Raw genomic sequence first — 10,352 nt, forward strand, 5'->3', positions numbered from 1 at the left:
CTAGGATCTATCTAAATAAAAGATCTGATAATATATCTCTACTATATATATCACTATAGGATCCTTGAGTAAAATATCTGATAATATATCTCTACTGTATATATCATTCTAGGATCTTGCTTTAAGTAAATAATCTGATAATATGTCTCTACCGTATATATCATTCTAGGATCTAACTAAATAAAAGATCTGATAATATATCTCTACTATATATATCATTATAGGATCTTTAAGTAAAAGATCTGATAATATATCTCTACTATATATATCATTCTAGTATCTATCTTGAAGTAAAATATCTGATAATATATCTTTACTGTATATATCATTCTAATATCTATCTTTAAGGTAAAGATTTGATAATATATCTCTACTATATATATCATTCTAGGATATTTCTTTAAGTAAAAGCTCTGATAATATATCTCTACTGTATATATCATTCTAGGATCTATCTAAGTAAAAGATCTGATAATATATCTGTACTGTATATATCATTCTAGGGTCTTTCTTTAAGTAAAATATTTGATAATATATCTCTACTGTATATATTATTCTAGGATCTTGCTTAAAGTAAATAATCTGATAATATATATCTCTACTGTATATATCATTCTAGGATCTATCTAAATAAAAGATCTGATAATATATCTCTACTATATATATCATTATAGGATCTTTAAGTAAAAGATCTGATAATATTTCTGTACTATATATATATCATTCTAGGATCTATCTAAGTAAAAGATCTGATAATATATCTCTACTGTATATATCATTCTAGGATCTTTCTTTAAGTAAAGATCTGATAATATATCTCTACTGTATATATATACAGTAGAGACATATTATCAGATCTTTTACTTAGATAGATCCTAGAATGATATATACAGTGGAGATATATTATCAGATCTTTTTACTTAAAGATCCTAAATGATATATATAGTAGAGATATATTATCAGATCTTTTATTTAGATAGATCCTAGAATGATATATATAGTAGAGATATATATTATCAGATTTTTTATTTAAAGAAAGATCCTAGAATCGATCTTTCTTTAAGTAAAAAGATCTGATAATATGTCTCCACTGTATATATCATTCTAGGATCTATCTAAATAAAAGATCTGATAATATATCTCTACTATATATATCGTTATAGGATCTTTAAGTAAAAGATCTGATAATATTTCTGTACTATATATATATCATTCTAGGATCTATCTAAGTAAAAGATCTGATAATATATATATCTACTATATATATCATTATAGGATCTTTAAGTAAAAGATCTGATAATATTTCTGTACTATATATATATCATTCTAGGATCTATCTAAGTAAAAGATCTGATAATATATCTCTACTGTATATATCATTCTCGGATATTTCTTTAAGTAAAATATCTGATAATACCACGGTGACAAGACAAGATGGAAGAATCGTATAGTTCATAGTACTTTTCTCTTTGCATTTTTTTAGGCTGTTTAAAAACATTTATTTACATTTAATCAAACTTTCAAACCGTGTCATCTTCACCAGTTCTGCTGCACAGCTAAGTTGGGTGTCAGCCAGAAGTTGAGTTTCATAGCCTAGAGAAGTGCTATTTTTGCAGATCTGGGTAACAGCTTATCAAGTTCGACATACTTTAAAGTTATTTTGACATGTATTTTTCTTACTTCGTTCCGCTTCATGAATCTTTTATTTTTGGGATTCCAAAAAATGCGATCACAGTTTGCTCAACCAGTACCAGTAACAGCGTTCTGTTCTGATTAATATTACACAATCAATAACCTATACAACAGCATAGGTTTATTTAATGCAATGTAAAGAGAATGGAAAATAGGGTAATTCAGTAATATATGCGTATTGTTAAAAATTTAGACCGAAATATTAAAACCTGCAAGAGTCGACTTTTGAGTTTTAACAAATGTGCCTTTATGTGCAAACGTTGAGAATATACTTAATACGGACCGTTTCTCTTGGAACATTCCACATCATCAAATAAGAATTGTAAATACTAAAGCAAAACGGCCTCTCGCTGGCTCAGTGGTAAGGTTAAAGGCATATAACGTTAAAATCCGGGGTTCGATTCCCCGCGGTGGACACAGCGCAGATAGCACATTGCGTATGTTTGCGCTTAACGACAAACAACGATGCAGAACGACGGCACATTAAGCGTCAAATTAATTTGCAAAAGCACTCTTATAACCTACTTAAAGTGCTTTCCAAAACTAAACAGTCACGTCAAAAATTTAGCTATTGAAAAAAAAAGACGTTATCTTAAATGTTAGATAAATTTTCAAACGAGCTAGTCCCTTAAGTATTTCCGTCAAATATTTATTGTTGTAGTTGATTTACAAGCCTTTTAAAGCTGACGAGAGAGAGAGAGAAAAAAAAATGGGATAGGACATTGCATAAAGTCCTCGAAAATCCTTAACTGCGTTTCCCCTAGCTTAAGATTAGTCTTGCTATTTTATTTATCTGGGAACAGAGTATAGTTAGAAGAGACGTTTTAAATTTCCTGCTTATCCCCATTGAAAGAACGAGACGAGTTCCAATTATTTTAAATTTTCACATTTCTATTCAAATTACAGTTAATACATTCTCCAAATTGAGAGAATCGTAGGGAAAAGAATGAAATGGAATTCAAGTTTAATCTAAGGCGAAAAAATAGTTTCGAAACTAAGAAAAAGTTTGTTTATAATTAAGCACAAAGCTACACAATGGGCTATCTGTGCTCTGCCCACCACGGGTATCGAAACCCGAATTCTAGCGTTGTAAGTCCGCAGACATACCGCTGTGCCACTGGGGAGCGTTAAGAAAAAGTGACCCAAAAGGTACATTCTCAGAAAGAATGTAATTCATGCAAGTAATTAACCCAAGCAACGTAACTATACGAAGTTCATTGCATGAAAGTCCATTTTTTAGTTATTCTCAGCTTGCTAATAGTATTAGCAGATCTCCCGGTGGGACAACGGTGAATTTACGGATTTACAACGCTAAGATTCAGGGTTTGATTACCCGCGGTGAAACCTCCTAATAATCTTTATGTCAGCCGTGATTCTACATTTCCAGGTTTTAGGAGTGGGAGTCAATACGAGGGAAATAGTTAGCGTTCAACTGCTTGTTCCGAATCTGAAAACAGTTCAAGTTAAGCACTCCAACTTCTTACAGAAGTTTTTAGTTTAAACATACTTTACGATCCTTAAACATCTGAGAAAAAAACAACAACAAGATAAAGTAATCATAGTTTGTGTTGAAATTATGCGCAAAGCTATTCGAGAGCAATCTGCTTCAGCCGTTTCTAATTTTGAAATGATAAACGGAAGGGAAGACAGCTAGTCAGCCCCACCCACCACTAATATTTGGACTACTCTTATCGGACCGAATAGTGGGATTAGACCGTCACTCTTATAACGCACCCACGACACTAAAGTGCAGATCGTGATTTGATTTTAGCGGTGTACGAAAATCAAAGATCCGCAGTCCAGCATGTTAACCACTGCCTGTTACTGCTTGTTTTCTAAGAATGTGTAATATAAATATAAGTACGTTATCAAGATAAATTTCTAAATTTATTTCTAACTTTGTCTATTTGTTTGTTTTGTTGACTTTCGCGCCAAGCTACTGGAGGGCTAGCCGTCTCAAATTTAGAAAACATAGATTAAATGGAACGTAGCTAGTCAACACCACCCACCGCCAACTCTAGGGCTATTCTTTTACCCATGTCACGTTGTAACTCGCATACGGCCGAGAGGGTTGAGCAGGTTCGATTATTGGATTCAAACCTGCGACCCACAGATTGGGAGTCGAGCACCTTAAGCACCAGGTCATACCAGGCCTTTATAAAGCTTTACCAGCTGTATATTTTTCTCATTTATATTTAACTAGATCTTATAATGTTTTTTTATTAATTAGCCTTAAATTATTCTGAGATTATGGAGAATTTTTTTATTTTAGTTTATCAAAATATACAAGCCACAGACTCAGATTTTATGAAAGTTAACTTACTGGATGAGAGGACAATGATTACTCGTAACGTTAGATCAGTATTGTATTTAGCAACGTAACAGAATAATTAGGTTCACGAATTCTAGCTAATTTAATTTTCGCTTTAGCTAAACCGTTAAGATACTTTAAGTAAACATGGCACTTACTATTTCTTCCATAATGAAATGTAGGCATGAATGTGTAGATATATATATATATATAACCGTGACGTAATATCCTTATATGTATATGTTGGCGGGACGTACTATCCTTATATGGTTATGTAGGCGGGACTTACTATCCTTATATGGTTATGTAGGCGGGACTTACTATCCTTATATCAATACTTAGGTGGTTATACGATAAGGAGTCAGTAATTTAAGGAATATCTGTGAAAGGCGAATTCAGGTTATTTTGTGATATATATGCATATGTTTTATTAGCTATTAAAAGGCGTTCGATAAGGTAGAGTAAAAATGGTTAAAATACCTACAAGATATAGGACTAGATGGAAAAGATGTCAAGAATAATTATAATAAAACGTTTCTTAGAAAGGCTAATGTGGTTTCTTCTGTTGACACTCTTCCGGGAACAAAACAAAACAAAAACTAGCTTTATGACTGGCCATTTCTTCTGAATAATGGTCAAATTAATTCAAATAGAAAATAATATTAAATCATAGGTGTTAAAGATGAAATAAATAATATTATGTTACTAATCATTACCTTAATTCTGAATTGTTAATGACGTAAATCAAAATAATGATAATTACAATTTATTTACTTATTCTAGTTCACATCATAACAGTTTTTGTTCATGAAATTGATATACGTACATAGTGCCTCAAATTTTGCTATGTGTATCGTATCCTGAAGAACTCTGATACGTGGGCGAAAGGCCCTGCAGGCCCTCGAAATATAGTATGTTTGACATATTATTGTTTGCTTTCGCTCATAAATTTTTAAAATTTACTGTAGACAAAAGGCTTCGTGAGGACAGATGGGAGCCTACTAACAGATCATGTTACAACAGTGTGTGTGCTGTCACCAAGTAGCTTTGTTTTATATTCTGAATTTATCATTAAAACAGTAGAATGAGAAAATAATTTATATTTTTGAAGTAATAATGATCAAAAGACTTCAGTTTGCAAATGAAACCACACCAACTGTAAAAAGCATTGAATAGCTATTGTCATTGGTGGATAAGTCCATAAAAGCAAGTGAAGCTTTTGGACCACGGCTGAATGTGAGTAAGACGGATGGTTTTGTAGGATAAGAAAGAAATCTCAAGAGAAAAAATGACAGTGAATGGATAAATCTCGGAACAGATAAATCAGTTTCCTTATGTTGGATGACTACTGATAGAAGAATAAAAGAACAAGGACTAAAGTAAAAAAATCCACTACCATTAGTATGCAAAAAATATAGAAACTTGCCAAAGAAATGAGAATAAGAAATACCGATTAGACAATTGATAACGCATCTAAGAAATGGTTAGTGTACAAGAAGAATGATATTAATCTGCTGGACAGAGGTACTAAGAAATGACGCAGTGACAGAAAAAGCAGAATGCGAAAAAAGTTGGTCAAATCATCAGAAAGAGAAACTTAAGGTATTGGGGAAACATCTCGAAGCTTTAAAACCTACAGAAAGAAACTTTCTGTGGCAAGGTGGATGATAAGAAGCATAGGAACAGGTAGAGAAGAGTATAGATGGATGATGTCAAAGAATGGACTCAGCTGGGATTGGAGCAGTGACATAGTGCAGTGATGATAAAGGAGCTCAATACTGCGGGTCACGAGTTCGAATCCCTGTTACTGTACATATTCCCCCTTTTAGCCGTGGAGACGTTATAATGTTACGACCAATCACACTTTTCGTTGGTAAGAGGTGGTTGTGGTGAGCTGCCTTACTTCTCATCCATCACTTGTAAATTAGGTACGACTAGGGCAGATATCACTCGATTAGCTTTGCGCGAAATTAAAACAAAAAAGTTTGGACATGGTATAGGTTTACATAAACTGTCAAAGGAAGTTTGGACATGGTACAGGTTTACCATAAACTGTCAAAGGAAGTTTGGATATGGTACAGGTTTACCATAGATTGTCAAAGGAAGTTTGGAGATGGTACAGGTTTACCATAAACTGTCAAAGGAAGTTTGGATATGGTACAGGTTTACCATAGATTGTCAAAGGAAGTTTGGAGATGATACAGGTTTACCATAAACTGTCAAAGGAAGTTTGGATATGGTACAGGTTTACCATAGATTGTCAAAGGAAGTTTGGATATGGTACAGGTTTACCATAGATTGTCAAAGGAAGTTTGGAGATGGTACAGGTTTACCATAAACTGTTAAAGGAAGTGCTCTCCTTGTTTTCGGCCATTCTCAATTAGCAAATCAAACTTAGTACTAAATGAAGCTACTGTCAGCATAAATTGTTTTGGACAACGTTTTTTAGTCCTTGCAATGTGCTGTAAACTGCACGTGTTTCTTAGTCCTTGCAATTAGCTGTAAACTGCACACATTTTATTCAAATCAAAATCCCTTTTGTTGAGAGAAAGAAGAAAAGTAAAAGCAATACTAGTTTGCGAAAAAAGCAATTTATGGGCACAGTAAATTATAATTTTGAAACATCTTGTATCATGTTTACATATGAATACTCTATATCGTGCTCAGACCTTTCTGAACACTCTGTACCATGTCTATACTTTTCTGAGCACTCTGTACCATGCCTGTACTTTTCTGAATACTATGAACCATGCCCAGACTTTTCTGAATACCCTGTACTTTGCCTAGGCTTTTCTGAATACCCTGTAAAATGCCGACACTTTTCTGAATGCCCTGTAACATGTCTAGATTTTATTGAATACCCTGTAGTATACATAGACTTTTCTGAATACTCTGCACCATGCCCAGACTTTTCGGAATACTCTGTACTATGCCAGACTTTTTTAAATACTCTGTACAATGCCCAGACTTTTCTAAATAAAACTTATGAATCTCAATGTGCTTCCAGTTAAATTCTGTTCCTATAGGAAAAGTAGTTTTTCAGATGTAATCATTATCAATACAGGTTGTTGTTTGTTTATAATGAAAGACCCTAAGCCTATAGCAATAAACATCCATGGCAAAATCCAATCTTAGTTTGACATCGAAATGCACAAATGAATTGTTTTTGAATTTTAGCTTAGCATGAACGTTATAAATGTTTTTGTGGTGGTAGATAAAAGAAGACAACTCACTGCCTGTTTAATCTTAAATGCTACTGCAATTAATAATACTAGACTATTACAAACAACCGTCTCTCATATGGGTAGGTGATTGACAAGACACAAGTTGGTATATATTGTTCCGCAAGTCCTTTATATATACAGTTTTAGTTCTTTTAACTCAATATTACGAAAGCTTCCAGTCTTATTCAGCTTTTTTTTTCAAACTACATCGTCAGAATTCAAGCAGATTGAAAACTTTTTTTATGATATTTTTCTTCACGTAACACACAAGACTCTCTCGATAACTGTTAATAATTGTTAAAGAATATTAGATTTAGGTAACTTTTAGTGTCGAAGTATATTTTACCTTTTACGAATCCCCCTCGGCTGATTCAGCAGTTGGCTCGAGGATTTATAACGCTAAAATTTTGAATTCGATCCCTGCAGTAGGCAAATCGCAGATAACGAATAACCATTTTCCAGATTTGGGCTTAAACATTCGTGAAATGGGCATATTTCATACTTTAGATGAACTAACAAGCTTCTAGTTATGAATTTTTTAGTAATATTTCTAATTTTCAGTAAAATTCTGAAACGTGTTAACATTGAACTGACGGTAAGAAAAGTCATTTTAAGAAGCTTATTTTGTTCAAATATCTTAAACGTACACTAATTGATTAGTTTTCTACAAAGAGAGAGATATACGAAGTTTCAAACTTTAAATGCTTCCGCAATTCCAAATTATTATTGATGATGAAGATGAATATGGAAGTTTTAAAAGATTTCATCGGAACACGGAGGATTAAGGAGTTAACACCCATTACCCTTCTCCTCTGTAAATTGCTATAGGTTTATAATTCCTCCAACTTGAATTGAGTTCTGTTTGAAATAATGACTCAATATAAATAGGTAGATTATCTAAAACGAGTTTCTGGATTTGAGAGCTAGCGGGCCAGGTTCGAATCCGTGCGATTCCATAAAATATTCAATAGCTTTAAACTGTGAACATGTTATAAGAGTACAGTCAGTCTCTTATCGTTTGCTTGTTGTTAAAAGCACAATGGGCTAGCTGTGCTTTGCCCTTCCTAGGTATTGAAACCCGATTTTAAGCGTTGTAAGCTTTCAGATATTCCCTCTCAGCCACAGGGAGCATACCTTAACGTGAATTAGGGATTACGGCATATAGTCTTAGTAGTTTTGATTTTAATACAAAATACAATCATAAAACCTGGTTATTTTTCAATGATTTTGTTTGTGTTTTTTTTCTTTTATTACTATCACATCTTAGCTCTCCGCTGCATCAAACTGCTTAAACTGCCCAACTGTAAAATTTTCCCGAAGAAGTATGCCTCTTGATTTTCTCTAGTTTCCGTATCGTACTCCTGATAGGCCCTTTTGCCCCCCAGTGGCACAACGGCATGTTTGCGAACTTACAATGCTAGAAAACGGTTTTTGATACCCATGGTGGGCAGGACACAGATAGCCCACTGTGTATCTTTGTGCTTAACTACAAACAAACAAACAGATAAGCTCTCTTGCCTTCCAGTGCGCAGCGGTATGTCTGCGGGCTTACAATGCTAGAAAACGGGTTTCGATACCCGTGGTGGGCAGGGCACAGATAGCTCATTGTGTAGCTTTGTGCTTAACTACAAACAAACAAACAGATAAGCTTCCCCCCACTATGTATATTGCGTTTCCGATACCTATGACATTACTTAATAAATTATCATATTATTTAGGTCACATAGATAGATAGATACATATATACACGCTACGTCTATTATAGTAAGAATCACTATGGAGCCATTTATATACCAAACTGATGTCTAGTTAATAAGCAAGAAACTGATACATACTGTCTTAATTAGGTCATCTGCTTAATACAGATTAATTTAATCTTTAGCATTGTCTCTTTAATTACTCTTTTTTCTTTTTAGCTGGGAAACGTTGACTTACACACAGTTATTTCATTATTGCTCAAAATTTACTTTATTTGACTTTAATGACCTTAAAATTATCGATAAAGGTCAACTGTCAGGGTGGCATCCACCCTGATCCTAATATCCATTCTATGTAGAGTTGATCTATGATGGGCATCTGGTTTTAACAAAAAATATCACCACAATATTTTTAGCCCATTGATAGGGTAATTAAATTAAAAAAAAAGACAATGCATAAACATCATACTCACAAACACGTGTATACAGAGTGGCCCAAAAGTAGGCATACAGTTCCATATGGACTTTTTCCTTCTGGGGAGTGAGTACTCAATGACAAAGTGTATAGTAGGAAATCGCGGAATGTTGACGAAATAAAAGGGTACAGCAAAGACACATTTACATAATTTCATGGACGGACAGACTTATGTCAGAAAGTTTGCAGAAGTGTGGCAGGCAGACTCCAGGATTGTGTGAAGAGTGACGGGTTTCAATTTGTATACTTGCGGGATTAACTTTCCCATAATTCCATGTCATGTGTAAAGTGCCATGAAATAAATTGTCAACAGTATACTTTTATTTTAATCTAATTACTTTAAATGCATTATCAATTATAAAATGTATACCCTTTTATATATATATATATATATGCATTAGCACTAGGAGGGATAAGTAATGAATAGAATATATTTTGTTTTACTCTTTTCAAATGTTGTTACCATTGTTTTGTTGAGTTCAACGAACCTTATGGAAAACCTTTTTTGTTTTGTTGCAAAGCTATGGTATTTATTTATTTTTAATGCTCAATTAGAAGGCTCATTTGTTTATATGTTATTAACGGCAAAGCAACACATTGAGCTAGCTATGTGTGTGTGGGGGGGGGGGGGGTAAATTGCTAGAAGTCTCATTAAAATATGTTTATTTATTTATAAACCAGAATTCCTGTAATTGCATTCGAATCGAGGCACATCAAGTTTCCGGTACAAAAACTTTCAGTGAAAGTAGTTTTAAGAAAATGAATGCACAGAAGTCTTTCCAGTAAAAACGTATTTAAGAAAATAAATGCACAGAAGTCTTTTCAGTAAAAACGTATTTAAGAAAATAAATGCACAGGAGTATTTTCAGTAAAAACGTTTTTAAGAAAATAAATGCACAGAAGTCTTTTCAGTAAAAACGTATTTAAGAAAATAAATGTACAGGAGTATTTTC

The sequence above is a fragment of the Limulus polyphemus genome, unplaced genomic scaffold, assembly GCF_000517525.1.
Source record: "Limulus polyphemus unplaced genomic scaffold, Limulus_polyphemus-2.1.2 Scaffold415, whole genome shotgun sequence".
NCBI lineage: Eukaryota > Metazoa > Arthropoda > Merostomata > Xiphosura > Limulidae > Limulus > Limulus polyphemus.